The 24713-nt window shown below is 42.0% G+C and overlaps 1 long non-coding RNA gene across 1 annotated transcript in view; it reads right to left on the reverse strand.

The window, feature by feature from the left end:
• Positions 1-855: 855 nt before the first annotated feature.
• Positions 856-24713, reverse strand: part of LOC135522461 (uncharacterized) — a 79480-nt gene continuing 55622 nt past the window's right edge. Inside the window, exons 2-3 of the long non-coding RNA XR_010452683.1 lie at positions 24493-24570; positions 856-1166 (exon numbers count right to left, since the gene is read on the reverse strand). This is a non-coding gene — a long non-coding RNA (uncharacterized LOC135522461). The remainder of the gene's footprint in view (positions 1167-24492; positions 24571-24713) is intronic.

Here is a 24713-nt window from a genome sequence, read left to right on the forward strand (position 1 = left end):
AAATGACTGCCGTCACTGACACACATGCCTCCCTGCCACCCCTCCATACGACACACACACATGCACACACCCACGGAACAATGCACATGAACATGCAAGGATGCACACACACACGCACGCACACACACACACACACACACACGCACGCACACACACACGCACACACACACACACACACACACACACACACACACACACACACACACACACACACACACACACACACACACACACACACACACACACGCGCGCTCTCCCCTGATTTTGGATGGATAGATGGAAGGGGGAGGCAGGGGGGACTGAAAAATATAATCTCCTGAAAAGAATGAGGCCCTCTGGGATTTTCTCAAAGTGGCCCCTCTGTGTGGTGGGGGCCGGTGGGATTGCGGCGGCCTAAAACATGGGCACTCCACACTGTAACCTTAGCCAGCGGGGGAGCAATCTGTCAAATAATTAGCCGTTGCCCAGGACAAAGGTTTTATTTGCAGGAATTTCATAGAAGCCAGGATTGAATAATATGTCTCTGTATTGTGAGGGGCCATGGGAACATCATCTGTTACTGGTGGGGCTATAAAAGACGGCCAACTGATAATGAGAAAAGGGTCTGGTAATTCAATTCCTCAAGCATTTTGTTTCTATAATTCCTTCTCTCTTTCTGTCCTCCGCTCTCTGTCTCTTCACTCTTTTATATCGAGCTAATTAAAAGAACATCAATTTTGACAAAGATTCTCCGGTGTCCCTGGAAGAAAAAGGTCTGGCATTCTTAGTTTACCACAACATTACCAAACAACAAGATGTTAATAATGTTGAGAGATTTTGTTATTTTGAATGTTTTATTGACAACACAACGTATCAACACAATACATACTATTATTTTAGCAAAATAGTGAAAGACAAAAAAGCAATTGATATGGCAAATATGTTTGCATATTTACTGGCTGAGTTAATAATGTTATATTTCGAAGATATTTGAGGCAAATATTTGAGATAAATGATTTGAACAAGTGATAAAGTTATATTCCTGAACAGATACTGTTCTCATATAAACCAGAAAAGGGTTGCCATGGTGCCAGAATGAATATACAGTGTATAGTTTTTTCATTGGTTGATAGAGGTTCAAATCCAGCTAGGTAGCAGCTTCATTGCTCTCCACTCCCCTGCATTGCCTGGAGGAATAAACAACAGAGGCATCTCATGTGGGGTTTGGTTTGGACTCTTTTCACCAGTTCCCTATTGTATTTAGAAGCATCCACAGTCATAACTGTCTCTGCTTCATATTTTCACTTCTCTTTCCCTGCTTGCTGAAAACATATGTAAACATACTAAGTCCACTGTACAACTTGTCATTGTGACATTTTCAAATGTTTCGAGTTCATGATTCCATGTCTTACGAACAACAACTGAGTTTTCGAGAGAAGATACCAACCTCATAGATAATGTAAGTGACCGAGTGTGACCGACTGAACAATGTCCAGTCTCTCTGGTCCCCTACACTTTCTCTCTCTCTCTCTCTCTCTATGTCTGCTGACCGCTGACCCTTCGGGGCGTCCAAGCAGGAAGTGGATAGTGTTAAAAGGGATTGATTTGTTTTGTGGTCTATAGATGATTGTTTATATCATTCCATATGGAGAGGGTTGACCTTTAGTGACCCCTCTGTGAGCCAATCAGCTGAGCGCTCAGACCTGTGTCCGTTTGCGACTGCTAATTACTGTTAAGGGCCCTGTTTTCGGGTCCTAAAATGGGCTCCTGCACTGCTTTGATGACAGAGAAACACAGCAGGGATACACTCCTCTGATCTTCCTGTGTACCGTTTCTTACCACCCCCTGAACGTCAAGCACATTAAACTTAATCTAGCAGCAAATTCTTCTCAATTATTTGTATGTTGTTGTAATGTGAGTTAGTGCACGTGTGGTTCTAAATGGGGTTCGTACAGCTGTGTGAGTGTGTGTGTTTTTGTCCTGACTGTATATACATTTTACAGCTACAGCCACAGTGCTTCTAAAGTGTGCTCTTGTATGTGGTGTGAGTTTGTACATCCTCTAACACATTCCAATGCTCGCTTTTAAGTAAAATAATTGGATTATGCATCCTGTGATCTTCCTAATTATAATGGAACCAAGCTTACAATTTTCCAGTCGTTATTTTATGTTTTGCTCCCCTCTAATAAGAAGGTGCAGTGAAGCACAACAAAATGCTATGACTCTATTTCCTGCTCTTTGCCTTTCAGCTATGTACAGATGAAGAACGCCCACTCTCCCAATATCATCACCCCCCCCCCTCATTAAACATTAGAGCGCCAAATCACAGACACGCACATATGCGCGCAAATATAAACATACACATACGTGCACACATACAAAACCACACAGAAAAACATTCACACACATCTCCAAAATGACACGTTACACTGGCACATAAGCACAAATTAACAGTATAAACTTGTGTAAATATTCAGACTAAATTGGAAATACCCAATATTTATTAAACGTTTGTTTTATACTTATTGTAAAAGATCACACAATCACACAAATAAATCACAGCATAGGTACTATTCACACAAATGACAGTCAATCACACTCACAACGCTGCTGATGTATCATTGTGTCCAGGCCCCACATCCTCTCATCCCCTCAGTAACACTCATCTCCCCTCCCAATGCTTGTCAGTCCTCCACACAACTCCAGGGAACACAGTACATCTGACAGTATTTCATGTTGGATTTCGGGATAAGTGAGAGGATTTCAGTTCAAGCTCCGAGCTTAGCATGGGGTGCGGTGCTGCAGTGAGAACCGTTCGCTGCGTAAAGCTCACTGCTTACATGATGCGGGATTTTTTCTCTCCCCTCTCTCACCCTCTTTTCTGTTTTTTGTTGTTGATTTAGCTGTGAGTGGCTGCCTGACACAACATTGGCTAACTCCTCAAGGAGCTAAATAAAGCTAACCCCTTGCATAGTTATTCTATCACAGGACTCTGGGGGAGCAGAAAAAGGGATGTATTTTGATTGACCAAACCCAGGGGCTTCAGTAATACTATAACCACAGGAAACTGGAGACGGAAAGAAATAGAGAGAGAGGGAGGGAGGGGTGAGAGAGAAAGAGACATTTTTATATTAGAGGCATGCTGTATTTCCTAAATCAATTAATTGAATTAACATTGTTGTTTTTTTTCATCTAACAGATCCTGTGCCAGTTGTTTCATGAGGCTCTTCAACCCTTCATCAGAGGCAAGGTGTTTTCTAAGAAGTAGAACATCTAACTCGTTGTAGTTCCCTGCCTATTGACTCATTTTGGCACTTGATCACCAGGACAATGCTGTGTTACTCTGGTTGAGTTCATGCCCACAAACTCCCCCCTATGAGCAGAGTGTGTTTTGCAGTGTGCCGTAGTGGACACATAGACCTATAGCGGCAGCATACATGTCACAGAGACACTAATGACAGGTGAAGGCATGGTGTATGTGGCCCTTTCCACGGCCCCCACACCCACAACACAGGTTAACCCGGGAAATCAAGAAAGAATGGAATAACATGGGGGAGCACCTGAGAGGAATCCTGAGTGACCAGTTCCTGGTAGAAAAAAAGATGGATTGCCTGAATTCTCCACCAATCACAAAACAACACATTGGCTGCAGCATTGATTGATGAAGTATTTAAGTCGTCAATCTCACATCACCCGCTTTTTCTCCTCTCTTCTGTTTCTCCAACTGGTTGCAGAAAAGGCATACAGTGTCTGCAGCTCGGATGAGACCTGACTGGTGCAAAGTATCACCGCTTTTCACCGTTCGATTTCGTCTCAAATGCACTGAATGTTTCAGTTGTGTGTGCGAACACAGGCCAGGGGAGATCATCCCTGTTTCATTCATAACGTACACAATACACGCATCCTGTCACACATATTGCATAGTAATTCTCTGCATATGAAGTGATGAGAGAAGTCCAACATGTCCTGTCCTCTAGGAGCGAGATGATGCTGTGTTGGGTTCAACCTAAAAGGTCTAAAGCTGAGAGGGAGAGAGCTAGACCTGAGCCCATCTGCATACAGATACAGATTGTAGTACCCCCCCCCCCATGTACATCACCAAACTCCATAGCTCTCAGCCAGGCAAAATGCATTCTAACAGGCATCAGTGAAGACAGCTCACGGCAGTGCTATTGATTACAAATCATGATTAACAATAGTACTATTGAGACAAACAGAACATTAGCCTGCACCTCTGACCCTTGTCCAGGACCTTTTTTTTTTATTGTACGCTGTGATGTATTCAATATCAGAATCATGCTCGAGTCAACTCGCTGGGGGAAATCTATGGGATGTTATTCATAGAAATAAGGAAAAGATCACACCTGCAGCCACACTGGTAACAATGCATGAGACGGCGCACTTAGAGTGTCAAACGAGATTTGGTTATGGATCGATCCCGTCAACCTATATTCTTGCCACAGTAAAGCACAAATTCTCCAAGGAGTATATAACCGCCATCAATTGTTTTCCTCTCCTAATATGATACCCTCCCTCACAAGGGTTTCCACAAAGACCTCATTTCTAATCAATGTGTGCGGTTGGTGGGGGATCATCCCGTCTCTGCAAATGAATGACGTCACTTTTTCTGCAGTTTTATTGTATTGATTTGTTTCATTAAGCTGATTGATTTCTGCCCCTCTTCCTTCCTTTTGCTTATCAATATGAGAGCTGATCACATCCATCCAGGAAAAAATCCCAATCAGCCTTTGGTAGCTAGTGGAATCCCTTAGCAGGATCCTGAGGGGACAAGGCTAACCATGGTTATTGAGTGGGACTATTGGTTGACAGTGAAAGCAAAATGTAGGTTTTCCATCTGCCTGGTATTGTATGTATGGGCAGCAGAGTTGCTATATTACTGTTGCTCACCAGTTGTCATGCTAAGGTTCTGCTAGGCTTGATTTGGTTGTCATAGTCCCTCTCCCTGAGTATCTGTTAAATGTTCACCTGCTCATTATACTTTGTCCTTATTACCAGCCATATCTGACCCTCTCCTTTAATTCCCTTTGACACCAGAACAATGGATAGGAAGTGCTTCATGCCAGCAAGTCAGACTTCACTTCATTGCAGGAATTATAGCTTTTCATTCTCTGTCACTGGAGCGTTTTAGTGACATGCCCCACCAGCACAACAGTGGACAGCGGTGATCTCTCTCTCTCTCTCTCTCTCTCTCTCTCTCTCTCTCTCTCTCTCTCTCTCTCTCTCACACACACACACACACACACACACACACATATATGATAGATGTACATTTGTGGAAGCTTGTGTATGCGCACACACATCCATGCAAAAACACACACACGTACACACACACACACGCACAGAGATCAGCCAACCAGACTGTGTTTGGGGTGAAAGGGAGAGGCTGTAACATAGTAACAGTCCAATGATGGGCCCCATATGCCAAACACAGTCCTAAGATTTATACCCTCAGCTATGCAAAGTGAAATAGTGGTAATGTGGAACAAAATCCCCCAAAAAGAAGAAAAGAAAAGCAAATGTTTGCTTGTTCTATTTAGCCCATTATTCATCAAGCCAGCTGCCTAAATCTATTAGGATCAACACTGTTTGAGTTGTCTCCTCAGAAACACTGACATATTATTTCTGCCTTTCCTGAGCCATCTCAATGTGACAGTCAGCCCTCTAAGAAAACAAGCTGAAGTAATACTGCAAGTCATAAAATGTCTGGCCCAGCGCTCTCACTCATCCCTGTTCTACCCCTCCCTCCCTTCCACTGATACACCAGAGTTCTCTCTCTCTCTCCCATCTCCCCTCACCCCCCCAAAAAAAACACACAGACTTTCCTAATCAACTACTACGATAATAGAATAGTCCATAACGTAATACAATAATATTTTAAAACGAGAGCCAGTGTCTCTGTGATGTCTTATCACATAGCCAACACCCACCCATCCACACCTAAACGAATGGCTAAAACACATGTCTATGATGAGGTATACCCATAAGCCCGAGAATGTTCATGCTAAAGAATGACAGACAGATTATCTCATGGCCTTTTCCCCTAAACACTTGTACGTGTTTTTCCAGCTTGTGGGAATTCCTGTTCCTGGAGTGTATGGAGCCACACAGACTGAGCTCTGGAAATACCGTGTCGCTTAGACCTCGCCTTTAACTTTCACTTTATCACCTCCGTTGACACCAGGATATGAAGGCCACTCCTTAACAATGACACTTGCAAAATTGAACAGACACTGAAATCATTTGGAACGCTTCTATTTTCAATGTCAGTGTGTTTCAAAAACAAGGTGTGTTTTACCAAAAATAATACTACACAGACAGATGCATTTTTAATACGTATCGTGTAATCAGATGTGAATTAAGGCAATAATTATTGGTTAAACTTTAAATAGAATAGAATAGAGAGCATCATAGGAAACAGAGAATAAAAATGCTGAGTGAGGTTCAAATGCTGCAGCGGACAGTGATTTGAACCATGAAAATCTAGATGGGTTCTTCTTTTTGTCGTTTTTGGAAGGACAATTGTGGTGAAACTGGGATACTGTCCACTGTTGTGCTGGTGGGGCAAGTATCCCAGTTTCACCACAATTGTCCTTCCAAAAAACGACAAAAAGAAGAACCCATCTTGATTTTCATGGTTCAAATCACTGTCCGCTGCAGCATTTTTATTCTGTTTCCTATGATGCTCTCTATTCTATTTTCCATCCTTCCCCCTCCCTCCCTCGTTCACTCTTTCTCTCTCTCTCTTGTTCCCTTCTTCTCTCACTCTACTCTCTTCACTATAAATCCTTACAGTGGTTCTGGCAGCAGTTTCCTGCTCTTTCATCTGCCTCCCTTGTGGTCGGACCATTAGCCCGGCCGTACCTGCAAGTGTTTGGGAGGCAGCTGGCCCAGGACACAGCACTGCAATGGGGCTGTAGAGCCCAGAGGCTGGGCCTGGGACATGGGAACGCTGGCACCAAATACCAATGGGTAATTAGACTTTCGTTCAAGAGCAAATGTGGCAAGCATTAGACACAAAGCTCTTTCCGGTTCAAATCATATCTGCATCCTGGCCTTCCTCCTTTCCTTGGGAGATCACTTTTTCCCCCTCCTTTATATCCTTGCCCCCTTTTCTTCTTTCAACTCTCGGACTAGCCATTGGCGATCACTTGGCTCATGTTTGTTGTTTTGGTGGAGGTATATTTCGGTGAAAGACAGTAGGAGGTCATCGAGTGTTATTATACTGTACGCAAAAAAAAAAGTGTGATTTTCATTTGTAAGGCTAACTTAGTATTTTGTCGTCCTCCTTTAAACCCGGTCACATCAAAAGTACAACAACTCACGAATGAAGTCATCCTGTATCATTTCTTTATACCAAAAGGCAGAGGTCAGTCAGTCTATGTGACAGAAATGTAACCATCACCTGACATTTTTCTACAGAAACGACAAAATAAACAGAAGTGAGATACGGAATAGATCTAGTATGCGTCCATTAGGGTAAGAGTTTGCCCATGTTCAGATATGACTACATACAAAAGAACATGTACTGTAACTTTGTCAAGTGCTGGACCCAGTATCCCTCGACCTGTACCTTTACTGATCAGAACATTATTATTTACACTGCACTGGGAAGATGGTCGGGAAGGTGACATTTGTGACACTTCCTTTCTACACGGCTGTGCCTGTGTTGAATTTTGTTTTTTACTGGTTGACAATTTATAGTTCATCTGATTTTTTTATTTTTTTTACATGTTTGCACATTATACACATGAGCGACAAGATGTCCTTGGAACGTCAAATGACACAATTCAAACTTCATATTTGACATCTGGATCTTCTTGTATATTTAGAGGTCTGAGCCGTGAGAAAAATGACCTTATATGTTTCTCATCATTTAAGAGGGAATCTATCAGGAGGCCTTTCTTGTTTTGTGGTGAACGGTGACATAACCCATAATTCCATTCAAACCACAATGGCCCTTCATCAGAAGTCACTCCCTGACCTAGCATAGTCTGTCTTGCAGAACGTAGGCCTACTACAGTAGCACGAGCATCATCACTTCCAAAAAATGTTGTCAAAATTATACTTACAAATCGTGCATCAGATTATACGCACACATTCAAATTCTAGAAACAAATCAACACTGTCCTAATAAATTCGGGACATTTGTCTCAGGTGAAAAGGGAAGAGGTTGAATGCTGTGTGAGCGAGTGCGTGGTCTGCCTACTGCTGTGGCCAGGCGAGAGGACCCTGCTTTTATCACAGAGGGAGAAGCACTGAAGCCACATTAGCGTAAACAGGAACACAAAAGGAGAGGAGAGAGGAGTGGAATGGAAACCGGGGGTTGTAAACAGGACCCCCCACTGAGGAATTTCAATTTCATATCTCTAATTAATCCTGTTAGATGAAAGAACTGACAAAACACTTTCTTTGGTCACTCTTTCTTTCTCCCACATCTCTGTCAATTAATTTCAGCAGACGAATATGACTAATTGTACACTCCACAGCTCTGGCCGTTATATAAATAGTAATTTAGAGGGGTGGTTCTGTGGGTATTCATGCATCCATTTATGATATTTGATCACAATGGGCTGTGCATAATTTCCGTTGATCATGTAAGCAGGCTAACACCACCTTGTTGTAGACATGGGCTTCTGGGCCTTTGTGGAGCCTGCGGTCTTGTAGCCCAGACAATACCCCTGTACTTCCTCTTTTGTATGAAGAGAGCATTATGTTTCTCATTTCTGTCACTGGAATTGCTTCTTTGTTTAGAGTGCTAATATTAGCATCATAATTAGACTGAAAGAAAGAGAGTGTTGCCGAAGTGCAAAGAGTGTGGAGGCCGGAATTCTAGACGAGGTATCAGTCACTGGTGTTTCATGAGGATCCAGTTCAATCAGGAATTTGCATGTTATATGTTTGTTATCAAACCATTTTGTGTGCAAGATAATTATACAGGAAAACTGAAACACACAGCGTCATTATCGGTAGTCATAACAGCTCTCGATTCCAAATGTATCATCCGTAAATTCAGTGTAACTATCTCATGCAGCCATAGCGCTGATCGCCAACTCTAGGCCTACACTTTTACAAAGTTTAAGTGACAGTTCTCACGTTGTGGAGGTCTGAAACTACTCACATGTAAAGACTGCATTCACCCTTACAATGGGTGCAAACCAATTTGCAGACAGCATATTCAAAGATTTCAGCTTGAGTTTGATTTAAAAGTGTCTTTGTTCAAAGTAGTTGTGTTTTTTGCAAAGACTGTATGAGCTTGGCACTTTATGGAATTTATCTTATATGCTTAATGATTTAAAGTGATTGGTTTATAGTCAATGTTCTATTCAGGGTAAATGTGTTTTTATGCATATAATAAAAAGTATCAAGCAAGGAAGGCCTTGGGGACACATTCAATAGTGAATAGATGCTTTAAATTCACACATTTTAATTGCCAAAAAACAGCGCTTGACAAATAACCCTGGCTGGCGCGATAAGTCAACCAAAAGAAAGTAAACCAACATGAAAAACTAATCAAACAGAAAATCAACCTAACTGAACATGAATGTCCAACGCCAACCCATAGACTGTATAAGAGATTGTAGCATTTCATTACCCACATTCCGTTTCTGTGTACTCTTGACCAGTTGCCATGGCGCTCGAGCTAACCACATTCATAACCTCTCTCTTGTGCTTTCTCACTTTCTTTCTCCTCTCTCTCCTTTGTCTTTCTTCCTTTTCTCTCTGTCTTCCCCTGAACTACTCATCAAGTTACTTTTCTTTCTGTCTTGCACTGAACGACTCAAGTTACTTTTCTCTCTGTCTTCCACTGAACTACTCATCAAGTTACTTTTCTCTGTCTTGCACTGCACTACTCATAAAGTACATTTTTCTTTGTGTTTTGCATGAGATCACCTTTGAAGTTCCCAGAGTTATAAATAACCTTTGAGCCAAGCATACAGTATGCATCAAACAGAAAGAGGATTTCCTGGGTCAACGCTTGTCACACCCTGATCTGTTTCACCTGTCTTTGTGCTCATCTCCACCTCTCCAGGTGTCGCCCATTTTCCTCATTATCCCCAGTGTATTTATACCTGTGTTCTCTGTTTGTCTGTTGCCAGGTCATTTTGTTTCATCAAGCAAGCCAGCGGTTTTGCCGTGCTCCTTTCTATCTCTAGTTCCTGTTGCCTAGCTTTCCCTGTTTTTGACCATTCTGCCTGCACTGACCATGAGCCTGCCTGTCGATCTGTACCTTGTCACACCACCCTGGATTACTGACCTCTGCCTCCCGTTCTGTATCTTTCGGACTCTGCTCTGGACTACTGACCTCTGCCTGCCCTTGACCTGTCGTTTGCCTGCCCCCCTGTTTTTGTAGCAAACGTTTGTTATAAAAGGGTCTTCCCCTGAGCCTTGACAACGCTAAATCATTATGACATTATTTGCTAAGTTTGTTTACCATTTTTAATATCAAACCAAACTCTCGCCTCACAGCGCAAATAATACTAAATATGACGTAGGTCAAATAAAGCAAATACAATTGTATCATCTTGATGTTGTGTAATTCTGGATGCTGACTAACATACTAAATTATCATAGCACAAAAATATCTGTTCGTAAAGTGTTCACATTTCAAAGCTAGTCTCCATACAGACCTTTGCATTAGCACATCTACAGTCAAGAGTCTAAGTGGCAAAACAGAAAAGAAAAAAAGATTAGCATTTTAAGTATAAATAGTTCCAGGACAAGGGCTGTTAAGTTTGGAATTAACATGTAAACAGTTGGAAATGCCTTCCTCACCGCCCCCACCCCACACTCACCCCTGCCTCCCTTTTAAACCTTGATAAATATACATAAAGTCTTGCACAAAGACCGCCTTGTTCCTTTAATGGGACACCCCCTTTAATGGAGAAATATTTCTTAGGATTATATCAGCATTCAGTTGCAAATTTTTGAGTTTTAATACTCAGTCATCTGTGAATAAGAGTATCATTTGAATTCAGAGGACACCTGGTGCCATGGACTGGGCTATGGTGGGGGCTCGGAGCTGACCTGGTATCACTGCCAAGGCTGCTTTTTCCCAGCCTTCCATTCCTCTGGCCTGACTGGCCGCTCCATTCAGCCTCCTGCCTGCCGTCTCATTCGCTCCTCAGATACTGTCGAGCGCAGCCGCCCCAGCAGCACACTTGTAACTTTATTCTCCCACCCGAAAAAAAATAAGCTCTCTCTAAAAGATAAAGGGAAAGGAAATCATCTTATCAATCTCCTCTTAGATTAGGCTCGGAGTAAGTTGAATGCAGGTTTAGAGTGTCAGTGGGAAGCATAGAGAAAACTTAGAATTCAATACTATAAAAAAAGAAAAAAAGAAGATAAAATAACAGTGGCTCCGAGACCCTCTTTTTCTGTGTGGCTCAGTCGGTAGAGCATGGCGCTTGCAACGCCAAGCGTCGTGGGTTCGATTCCCGCTGGGGCCACCCATATGTAAAAGTAGTGGCCCCAGCCGACTTGTAAGTCGCTTTGGACAAAAGCGTCTGCTAAATGGGATATATTATTATATTATATTATTATTTATTGTACATTAGCCACTAGGTTGTATGGAGATCAGAGGGGTGGGGGTTGGGGGAATGAGGCAGGACTATTTGGAGGAGGAGAAGAGAAGGGGGCAGGGGGGCTATTCGTATGCGTCCCACATCCACCACACACAATAAGGCCTGTATTGCGTTTTGCAAATTTATACCCAGGATGTTGGTTTTAGAGTGTTTTCCTGAAAAAAGGAGACTTTTTTTTCTCCAAGTAAGTGTCTGCTTTCATGAGCAAGAGTGATTGAGGCACACAAACAAACCTTTGTTTCCCCCAGCTCACAGATGCAAGGCCCAGGCACTAGCTCTCTCTCCGCCCCAACACACATTTGCACTTTTTGTTTTGAGTAAAACACAGGACTGTATGAAAAAAAAATAAACGAGCTAATTTCAGATTAAATGCTCCCTATAATCTTTTGAGATTTTCTCAGGATTTAAACAGCTTTCATCGTTTCTTAACAGGTTATAATATTTTATAATATTGTACAAAATAAAATTGTAATATTTCTTGAAAATGAACATGTAAATATGAAGTGTCATCACTTTCACGTGATCCATCAAATATTAAAAGATAATAATAGTAATTTCGATGAGCACATTATCCCCATCACATCATGAATTAAATTAAAAGTTGAATTTATGTGAGAGGAAAATACATATACTGTATCTGCCTTCATACTGTTCAAAACATCAAACCTGACTAATATTAACAGAAGACAGCTGTTTGGCTATTTTCTCATCACTACAGGTCGTATAACTGTACACTAATTGGATAGCAAATTGGATAACAGGGTTTTGAGCCTATGACAGTGTGAAACAGATTCTCAATCACTTTCAGCAGCAGCTGCTTCCTTAAATACACCCTCTCTGGTAAACTACAATTCAAAAGGTCACATGGGGCTATGCTTGGTGGCTGTGAGATCTACCTGTAGGGTTGCTCATGATCGCTCAATCCACAATGGAATGCAAACATCCAAAGCCAAATGCAAGTTGTTTCTAAGAGACAAGGTTCAAGGAGAAATTGACAAACAGATCAGATCAGCCTCCCCATGTGTGAGGCAGGGGCTTTTGACGGAGGCGATTATTCATGTCCCTCCCACTGCCACAAATGAAGAGCCCAGCTGACTTCCGCCGACCACCCACCCATCTTCCGCTGCCAAGAAGACCTCAAGTACCAGCAAAATACAATCCCCTGATTATCTCGACTGTGTGTTTTCTGTTACACGCTGAACGGAACACTTTAAAAAAAAGCTCAATTATCGCCTAATGAAATGATCTTTTAAGTGTGTGCCTTAGGCCGGATAGTGAATATAGATAATGTTTTTAGTGACAATTAGCACCTTTTTTTCTAAGAGTGTATCTGGAACCCAAAATGGTTCTTTGGCTGCCCCCATGGGAGAACCCTTTGAAGAAATTTGGTTCCAGGTATAACCATTTTGGTACCATGTAGAACCCTTTCCACAGATGGTTTTACATGGAACCTAAAAGGGTTTTAACAGGAGCCAAAAAGGGTTCTCTAATGGGGACAGCCAAAGAACCCTTTTTCTATAGGTGTAGTTACACATGAATATACAGTATATAAACACAAAACATCCGGCCAAAGAGATATGTGAGGTTGCTAGACAGTACATGCAATATAGCAGATCAATGCATGTTTCCATCAGTGTAGTTTAATAATTCCACTGTCGACATTGTGCCCCTGTGAAAAAACAGGAGTGAGGGAAAATGTACACACTGGGATGTTTGCATAAATCTGCCATTTCGTTCGCGGGGAGAGTGGTGGGGGAATTCTACGACTCAGATGTGTGTGATTGGCGGTTCCCTTGGCTCTCTGGGTTAGAGAGTTCAGAGAAAAGCCGATTATTACTCTCCCTCAGGTCAAGCCTTCATAAATAAACGCTAGAGCGCCCCGGGCTCTGTGTGTTAGTATGATTAGCATATCATACAGCCTATCGACAGGGCACTTATCATATTACAGCAGCGGATGCCCCTCGGAACACGCTGAGGTTACATGTACAAGGCGACTGAGCATACATCTCTGTTCATTAGACCGCTCCGCTGGGACTGAATGAATCATATCAGCACATGGTTATGGCAGGCAGGGCGGCCGTTTGCCTCCGCAGAGGAGACGCTAAGAGGGGTATTTAATAACGCTGGAAAGGGTTATGAGTCGGCTTCTGTGGTGCGAGAAAGAGAGGGGGAACGGAGGAGAAAGGGAAGAATACAGATGATGGAATAGAAAATAACAACAGCACAAAAAAAGTCAGGGAGAGAGTAAGTGTAAGAATAGGTTTAAAAGACATCTACAGAGAAAGTCGTTGTGGATTTGACTATGAGCAAAATAAAGAGTAGAGGGATAGGGAAGGATAACAGATAGTGAGTGATACTCAGAGAGAAACTACAAAGGTTGAGAGAGGAGTGCATAGGGCTCAGGGGACTGCAGTAAAAAAAAACGTCAAATTCAAATATTTTCAATGGCTGATTAAAAATAAAGTGCCGATTTATTAGTGCGTCTCAAAACTGCACAGTGGTGTGAAAATAGACCTGGCTCTCAGACACGCTGCTCAGATTTCAATTTAGGGAAGTCTTTGCTCCTCAGTTACACATACTTTTGCTCCACTCACAGACCAGGGGCCACAATTAACGCCTAACCACTCTGACCGGGGCGAGAGCGCAAAATGATATCTCCGTCTAAGCTCCTCTAAGCCAGCAGAGCCAGGGTAGTGAGCAGAGTGCTGCATCCCTCTCCCTAGTCAAGCATGGACTATCTTAGGTGGACCACAGCCTGGCTAGGATGCCTTTCATCCACTATTAAAGAACTCTACCAAGGAAATGAGGGTTCTTGGTGGCTGGGCAATGGGATAATATGAGTGTACATCATGCAAAAGTGGAATATTGGCAGAATGTTTTTCCTGTCATGCTTCGCGTTGGGAGAGCAAAGCTGGGATCAGTGTGAAAGCCATGTCCACCAGGCTAATCACATTCAACCCTGGTCCTAGACCTGCTAGGAGACAACTGACAGGGAGGAGCACCACAGCTAAACATTAGGAGTATGATGGACAGACCCAGGCCCAGCAAGATAGTTTGGAACTACCATTGTAAGTCCACAGGAGAGGACATGTCAATGCTCACCGTTGCTGTGACCTAATTATAAGGTATTTGTGTTTTCTAAACAAGGCTTTTAACTTCAGCATCGGTGTCATCTTCACCACAGTGATTCCGATGAATTTCACTGAACAATTAACCAAACCTGTTTATTTGATTCTGTGTTCTCTGCAGGCCTATACTTCACTATCTACGGGTGTGAGAGTATTTATGCACACATTGAATGTGAGTGTTGTCATCCACTGCCACCCCCTGAACCCCTCCCCCCTTTGCAAATTAGAACTTCACACACGTAGCGGCAAGCTGCCTGGTGCTCCGTGATTTCACACGACCAATTAAGACACTCTTGGCAGTTGTGTGAACAGTTTCATTAGAGGAGATAATATTGCAAAGTGAAATGATAAGCAATCATTATGATGAATGCCCAGACATTACATTCCCTCGTTAATGAGGTGTAAATGATCTCATTATTTTTTTTGAAAGACTACAGATTAGATTAAAGTGGAGTGGACAGCGCTCCTCCGTGTTCAGACAACTTAGTGTTAATTAGGCCCAATCTCCAGGAGCAAATGAGCCGCAACCCTTTGGTAAACAATTAGGCTTGCGTAGCTCAAGGCAAGATGGACAGGGATGGGCAATTGAATGGATGCATAGCTAGGCGTCGAAGCCAAGTTGCAAACTGCATCTGATTCATTTTTCAATATCCGTGTGAAATGAGATGGTCATCCTTTCCTTTTTCCATTACTGTGTAAAACTTGACAACCTCTTGTATTATTAAGGCAGTTTACAATAGTGAATGTATGGTGAAACACATTCCAACCAATTCAGAAAGGTCTGGTTTTGACAAATCGAAGGTACATTTCCTGTATTGGTCTTACTGTCACACCCTGATCTGTTTCACCTGTCCTTGTGCTTGTCTCCACCCCCTCCAGGTGTCACCCATCTTCCCCATTATCCCCTGAGAACTTATACCTATTTTCTGTCTGCCAGTGCCAGTTTGTCTTGTGTTGTTCCAAGTCAACCAGAATGTTTCTCCCGTGCTCCTGCCTTTTCTATTCTCTTTTGCTAGTCCTCCTGGTTTTGACCCTTGGCTGTTTTCTGGACTCTGTGCCTGCCTGCAATACTGTACCTCCTGGACTCTGAACTGTTTTTGACCTTTTGCCTGTCCACGACCATTCTCTTGCCTACCCCTTTTGGATTGAATAATGTTAAAGACTCGAACCATCTGCATCCCGTGTCTGCATCTTGGGTCTCACTTTGCGGCGTTTTACTTACTGTATAACTCTGCTATGATCGTTATCTTTCTCAGACCTGAGATTGAACACTGTGCCAATAGAGCTAATGCCATTCAGGGTTTCTTTCATGGGTCAGAGAGCAGCTTACTGTGTCATGCACCTGCTTCCGAGTCTCTAAATGAAAACCTTCTGTAAAGAGTTAAGCACACAATTTTACCTTGCACCTGCTTTCAAGGTCATAAATGAAACTTCTGAAACCCCTGAAGTCGGCTTTCTGAGGGTTTTGTTGATATGCTTTCACATTATGAGGAATAAAGACATTAAGTATTTAGGTTTTTATTCATTTAAAAACCAGCTTATTCCAGTGGAAATGATTTTGTCACCTTGTATATTATTGAAAATAACATTTTTCCTATACACTAATCTAACAAAGACTCAAGTGCAATTTTGTTATTTATTTGTATTATATATTAAGTTTCACTGCTCACGCTGAAAATGCCTTTGTGATGCTAATATATTACCTTTAGAATTGTAATATACACTGAGTACGCCAAACAATAGGAACACCTTCCTAATGTTGAGTTGCACCCACCCGGGGCATGGACTCTACAAGGTGTCAAAAGTGTTCCACAGGGATGCTGGCCCATGTAGACTCCAATGCTTCCCACAGTTGTGTCAAGTTGGCTGGATGCCCTTTCAGGGGTGGACCATTCTTGGTACACTGCGTTGCAGTTCTTGACACAAACCGGTGACACATACCACCATATCCCATTCAAAAGGCACATTTTTTGTCTTGCCCATTCACCCTCTAAATGGCTCACTCACAATCCATGTATCAATTGTCTCAAAGCGTACATATCCTTTTTTAACCCGTCTCCTCCCCATCATCCACACTGAAGTAGATTTAACAAGGGATCATAGCTCTCACCTGTTCAGTCTGTCATGGACGAGCAGGTGTTAATAATGTTTTGTACTGGTGTAGGTTCACACACACACATATATTGATTGGTCTGTTTGTGTTCTGAGAGCAAAAAGCATAAGCATTTGTGAATTAAAGAAGGGGGGGTGGATATTGCTGTCTCTCCCCCAGATGGCTGAATCTGCCACAAAGGGACATGTCTGTCTCCAACACAATTGATGTCATGCTCCCCCTTTCCTCTGATAGATGTGCTTAGATTATGAGAAGAAAAGCATTTGTGTAATCCTTCTTCCAATAGAGTTATGTTTTACAGACGCCTGGCCCTTATCGGTGATTGATAACGCTTAACTCAAAAACATATTTAAGCATTAGGAACGTCAATATTTTGCCGGCAACTGAAGGTGACCCTTGGCTCCTCTGTTTGCTATCCGCGCGCAGAGGGGTTTGATGGTAAATTTGTAAGGGTGGTTATGTGGGGAGGCTATTATGGATTTGCTATCTTGGCCTGAAGTGTTTGCGGCTGATTATGTGATTAAATCAATAATAATTTCTGTTTGGGCTCCTTGGCTCCTCTGCTTCATATTCTTTTTCCTGTGTAGCTGAGCGGAACGGACAGAGAAAGTAGACACACACACATACACACACACACACACACACACACACACACACACACACACACACACACACACACACACACACACACACACACACACACACACACACACACACACACACACACACACAAACACACACACATGAACGAACCACAAGGCTATGCAATTCAAACAGGGGGAATGTGTAAACACCAACAGTGCAAGAACAATTCTAAAAACAGATGGTTTGGACAGAGAGGAAATGTTTTATATGGCAATTTAATTTGAACAGTTACTCTGAACCAAAACAAGCTCATTTGCCCTTAAAGTAATGAAGATATTTAAAATATCTCAAGTTTCTAAATTAATATTCAGTCTGACAAAGCACCGGATTGAAGAAGTGATTGTCCGGGAATGGTTTGGATCTGGTCCAAAAGTGAAATGTTGAATTTACATTCTATCAATATAATATTTCAATATACTGTCACGCCCTGACCTAAGATATCTCTGTTTTCTTTATATTTTGGTTAGGTCAGGGTGTGACTAAGGTGGGTATGCTACTTTTTGTATTGTCTAGGGTTTTTGTATGTCTAGGGTTGTTGTAGGTCTAGGGGTTTTTGTATTTCTATGTTGGCCTGATATGGTTCTCAATCAGAGACAGCTGTTTATTCTTGTCTCTGATTGGGGATCATATTTAGGCAGCCACTTCCCCTTTGTGTTTTGTGGGATCTTATTCTAAGTTTAGTTGCCTGTCTGCACTATTCGTATGGCTTCACATTCCGTTCGTTTTGTTAGTTTGTTTCAGTATTCTTTCTTTTTCACGTTTAGTTCGTTTTGTTAGTTTCATACCACGCTGCACCTTGGTCAGATTCATACAACGAACGTGACATGTACATGATACATTTCTATTTGAAAGCTCAGCCAAAATGTGATGTTTAGCCTTTGCCTGGTGGGTAGGCCTTAGTCACACAGATCAATCATATGCCCTAGTGGTGACAAATCCTAAGGTCGTGTTCCCCTGCTCAGAATGTTGAGTGCATCAACCAAAGGTTGCGTGCCACTTCATCTACTGTGTCATTGACTGACAGACTGCTATAACATATGATATGACTCGCTGATAGGTGAAATCCTTATCCAGGCATTGTAAGATCTGGCAGGCACCAGCAACACCTGGGAAGAGGAACGCACCTTAAGGCTGCGTTTAAAACAGGCAGCTCAATCCTGATATTTTTTCCACTAATTGGTCTTTTGACTGATTACATTGGACCTTCTCACATCAGATCTGGTTGGTCAAAAGACCAATTATACGCCTTTCAAATGAAGACATTTTTCTGCCAACTTTTTGCAGACTTTTCTTTATATCTGAAAGGTATTGCTGGCAATAAAGCCTATATGTTTATTTCCACCAACCAACCTAGTCTTGATTTCCAATATATGTGTAACGGCATTCATTAGAAGAAGGTGAAGAACAAGGTGCAGCTTGGTACGTGTTCATATTATTTATTCTGACTGAACACTGAATACAAAATGACAAAAGAATAGCCGAAACAGTTCTGACAGGTGCAACAAACACTAAACAGCAAATAACCATCCACAACTAACAGTGGAAAAACAGGCTACCTAAGTATGGTTCTCAATCAGAGACAACGAAAGACAGCTGTCCCTGATTGAGAACCATACCCGACCAAAACATAGAAATACAACACCTAGACATACAAACATAGAATGCCCTCCCACATCACACCCTGACCAAACAAAAAATAGAAATATGCAAAGCAATCTACGGTCAGGGCGTGACAATATGTTTAAAAGTCCCACCAACCCCTCATAAAATGTCACCTTTCATCTTATCGGCATTGGCACGTATTAAATCATGAACATTCTATTGTTGTTCTCTGACATCAAACTTGTCCTTGTTATTATGAAAAAGTATAAACAAAACGTGCAGCTTGCATGCAGCAGCTTGGTCCAAATATCTTTGTTACCTGCTCTATTATTTTTGCAGCAACAAAAAAAGCATCTGTTTAAAAATGTATTTAGGATAAATAAAGCCAGGCAACTAAATCTAGCAAGCCAGGCAACTTTCCAGACATTGTTTTGGTTTGTTGTTAGCTTGTTAGTTAAAGTGAAACTGACAGCATTTTAGCAACATGAAATCTTATTTAAATCTGATCATATACACCCCCAGGAAGAATATAACAAAAAATATATATTTTCTGACAAGCATTTTCATAAACTCAAAGAATGTTTGGGAGTGATGTATAGTAAGGCACTTGTGAAAATTCTATAGCAATATAGAGTAAGAAAGCGGCCGTGCGTTTGGACAATTAATAGGCACTGCAGTACATAACAACCTAATAAAAACATCTGTCTTGTCCAGGACTGGAGTCTATGCAGACCGGTGCGCCATAGCCAATCAGCGCTACAGTAGGCCTACAAGCAAATAAGCTATTTACCCCACGGGCCTGCCATCATTCACTTTGAACTGGACTGTGTGTCATTCCCGTGATTGTCTCCACCCCCTCCAGGTGTCGCTTATTTTCCCCAGTGTATTTATCCCTGTGTTTCCTGTCTCTCTGTGCCAGTTTGTCTTGTATGTTAGTCAAGTGTTTTTCCCCTACTCCCTTTGCCCTTCTCTTGTTGATAGTCCTCCTGGTTTTGACCCCTGCCTGACTCTGGTCTACATTCTCTCCTGCCTTATCATCCTGCCTGCCCTTCAGTAACTTTTGACCTTTTGGCCGGTCCACAACCATTCTCTTGCCTTACCCTATTGGATTAATACATATTGTAAGACTCAAACAATCTGCCTCCTGTGTTTGCATCTGGGTCTCGCCTTGTGTCATGATACTATGTGTTTACATGTAGTAGTAACAGCGCAACTTCAGATCATTAAAGAGCATTCGCCAAAAGCCCCAAAAATAATAGTAGCCTGCTCATCCTTCTGTCCTAACCCACGTTTTGACAACTCAATGGGACCTTGCCTGCCTACCCGCCCATTTGATCGACGTCAAGAGATTTGCAAACTATGAATAACAGTCGTTCAAGTTCCGCATAGCGATTCACTTTTTTTTTTGCAATCTAACCAAATGACACCTACATCTCTAGCTGTAGCCACCGAAAACAATGAGGGGGGAAAAGTTGGTCACTCACCCACTCCTCCAAGGACATGACATCCTCCTAGCAGCTAGCTAACATTAGACTCCGAGTTTTTAGCTTGCTCAATAAATAATGAATGCAGCACTGCTGTATGGTGCAATCAATGTATTGTAATGTAGTTGAGTAGCCAGTCTAGGCGACTGCTCAATTGTGCCTACATGTTTGTCCTTTGCATGGTGTTTTGATGCAGGTTTAGTTTGTTTGGATTATTCATGGTCAAGGTTTAAAAACCAACGCCAGACTGCAACATTTTAGTAGCCTAGCTAGGACTGTGGCATGTCCATACACTTTCCCTTCGCTGCGAGCTGTAAACGGGACACAAAAGCAGCGCAATTGAAGTTAAATTCACCGATTCCAGTGCATCAGGCTGTAATTTCATAAAGTAGATAACTGTTGACTTGCTTGTGTGTGTCCTGTTGCCTATTGTCCTATTTAGCCTACAACACTTTAAACTTTCGGTCTGTGCGATTAGTGATGATATAATGCAGCACACTGGCCGGCTCATGTGTGTGGCTCTGGGAGGAGGGTTGTGTGTGTGTGTGTATGGCAATGCACTGCTGTTTGGCGGGCAGCACGTTGGCAGTGCTTGCTGTGACTTGTAGTGCCGCACAGTGCGGGTGGTATGGTAGGGGGCCAAACGATTTGGCTTGTCAAATCATTTGAACGGCCTGGATAGAAATCTGTCATGCCTTGTGTTTGACACATGCGCTAGCCTATTACCCCATGTTATGATTGACTTGTGATAATTTCCCTGGCTAGTTTGATTGTATAGAAATTCCCATTCTTTGTTACAATCATCCGTTTTTGTTCAAAATATTGAGTCACTGAAACAGTGCATCAAATTGGTGGAGGTGGCAAACAATGTACCAGGCCAGCTTTGATTTAAAACCTGATAGCAATGTCTTTTGGACTACCAAGAAATGTATTGGTGAATTATATTAATCATGCATTGAACTGCACCCATCAATTTTGCCTTAGTGTACGTCATGGATTTCTTTTGTCAATAGAACCTATTTTTAAAACACAAACTGGGAATTCATTTGATATCTTTGACTGATGTTATGATTGTCTGTTCTTTTCATATCTGCAACGTAGTTAAAGTACTGTCAGTTCCATTATTATCTAGATGGCTAGCCAGCTCATATAATTACCAGAACATATCTGACAACGTTTTGAGTTTAGCTATAGAGTCTCTCTCTCTCTCTCTCTCTCTCTCTCTCTCTCTCTCTCTCTCTCTCTCTCTCTCTCAGGAGGCCGGAGTTTGGTGCTGAGCTGTGCCAACCACTCCTCAGGAACCACAAGTGCTCCCCTTTCTGGCACTGGCCATTTTTGTTCTTGTGTCTAGACGACAGGAAATGCAACATTAAGTTTGTTTACAACCAACAGGAACTTGAACCAGAAGCTGTTATGTGATTTAAGAGTGCTACCCAGAGTGTGTGTGGTGGTTCAACCCCAATAGATTTGGCTGTGATCGAAAAGAAACAGAATAACCAGATCAGCTTCGTACCAGCAGGATGAGAGGCAAAATACTGTATTTTAGGATACATATAGAGCATATTGCAGAATATAAATGGGTCGTAGAATCATAACTCTAAGCCGGCGAGCAACAAGTAACGTAAAATGTCCCTAATTCGAAGACGGTTCTGGAAAAAAAACATACAGTTATTGTATGTTAGTAAGATTACGATACACTGTTATTGACAGACACAAATAAATAATCATGACACAAAGCCATTGTTTTGATTAACCTTTTTAGTGTAGAGATTAGGGTTACAGTAAGGACGGCACATCTGTCCTTACCGTAATGAACGCATGACTTGTCAGTGAAAGCTCAGTGTGTGTATGTGTGTGTGCACGCGTGTGCGTATTTGTTCTGGGTTAGCTCAGACGCCAGCGAGATTCCCTCAGCACCCTCTTAAATCCATACCCAATAAAAATCAGCGCCGTCTCGAAAAACAAAAGCCAGGAAAACATCTGTAAAACATTGATTTTGCAGACTGCAAACCAACTGCATACCTAATGAGAAAAGAAATCATTTTTGATTAATTAACCTCAAATTTGAGAATCCAAATTGCCACAAGGGAGATGACAAGCCCAACAGGCGTGATCGGTAGGTAGGCCATAGCTAGTGTTCATGTGTCCCTGCTGGTTTCGGCTCCACTGACAGGGGGAGAGCTTTTATACAAGCTGGTAGTCCTAGTTTACTTCTCTATTCAACTATATGACACACACATGCATACTGCTCCTGTTATAATTAGCATACTCTTGTCATATGTTTTCCACTGATGACACCAGGAGTGAGAGCAGGTTGAATTATGTCGACCAATACAAGCAAGCATCTTTTCCCCCTACATCATGTAATGTTGTCAACAAGCATATTTATCATATAAAACTGATGTGAGATTATCCACCAAAACATTGCTTACTCTGTCTCACACACCCCACAGAAGAATACCTCACATACAGAAACAGACGCACACACACAGCTCCAGACACACCAGAGAGAAGTAAGCAAATACACACCGGGATTCCGCGAGGGTGCTGAGAGCTGAGTTTAGTTGCATTCACAGCACAGCTGGTTCACCAAGGCCGAAAAAAAGAAGAGTGTTTATTTGTTTTTTAATACTGCAGAGACAGTGGTTTGACAGATCTGCTCGAATGGAATCATAGCAGGATACGGCTGAAGGAGCGTGAGAAATGTCCAATTTTGTATTTATTTTTCATTTGGTTTATCACTGTTTTTGGTTTGTCATAGTTAATTATTGTAGCATAATTTAGTTTTTTACATGTATAGATTAAAATCCAATTTTACTGGTCACATACACATGGTTAGCAGATGTTAATGCGAGTGTAGCGAAATGCTTGTGCTTCCAACCATGCAGTAATATCTAACAATTTCCCTTTAGCGAAAGCGTAATCACTGTACATTAACCAGGATGCTAGGCAGATGACCTCCTAGCTTGTGATGGTCAGACAGTGGGTCATTGTAATGCTGTTCAGAATCACAACAGAGTTTTATGGTCACAGTTCCCAGAATGCAATGTCACTCTGTCACCCCCTCATCAATCTACTCTCTCTCGCTCTCCTTCTCTCTGGATATTTCCCTGGGCATGAGACTGAATCATTTTTAATGCCCAACTTTCTGAATGATCAATAATATGAAATGTTTACTCTAAATATCTTTTCCAAATGCTCAGACATTTTCCATAGATTTTTACAGGTCAAATGTCACAACTCAGTTTGTGCCCCCTTTTTTTTACCCAACTTTGAACCTAAATCCAATGACATGGTGAAAACGCAACTAACTGTGAATCAAAAATAGACATTGAACTGACATCTGTGCCTAGTGGGTAGTGTAGGAAACATAACGCTGCCTCAAACATTTACATTTTGACATTGTGTGACGTCTCCAATTTCCATGCATATTGAAAGAGTTGCTTTATGGTCAGATGCACTCTATTGTGTTACTGTCCTCCTACAGTCGGCACAACGCTGCTTCAGACTGACCGTGTGTCTAATTTGCTACCGAACACAAATAAGTACACAATACACATCAAACCAAACCAACACAGCATTCCTCTTTCTCCTCACTCGTAAAACTGTTATCTTAACGAGACATGTCCCATGATCTGCGCACTGAGATATCGAACGTCATTAATTGGCTTCCTTTCCTAATTTACAAGGGGTGACGTGTCCTTTTGAAAATGTGAAGAAGAAAGAAAAAGAGAAACGTAAACCCCTTTGACTAATGTGCCTCCTGAATCACACATTCCCATGACAACCGGGGCAGCTTGCCATGCCACTGAGAGGCTGTGAGGGGTGACATAAGTGGCATTCTCACAGTCTCGATCACACCAATGCATCATTTCCTGGAGCTGGACCTGAAACTCATACATACAACTAACTGTTTTAACTGTCTTTTAACCTCTCACCTCTTTTCCTCTCTCGGTGTGTCATTCCTTCTCCCTCTCACTTTCTTTGGGGGAGACAATAGTTCGTTGAGAGCGGACCTACACAAACAAATGGAGAGCAAAGGGAGAATCTAGTGAAAGAAGACTGATTTTAGGATACAAAATTATATAGGGAAGTTATAAGTAATACATAAGAGGGGGATGTATTATATTTATATACATACTGTAAGTTTGATGATATC

This window comes from Oncorhynchus masou, chromosome 30, assembly GCF_036934945.1.
Source record: "Oncorhynchus masou masou isolate Uvic2021 chromosome 30, UVic_Omas_1.1, whole genome shotgun sequence".
Classification (NCBI taxonomy): domain Eukaryota; kingdom Metazoa; phylum Chordata; class Actinopteri; order Salmoniformes; family Salmonidae; genus Oncorhynchus; species Oncorhynchus masou.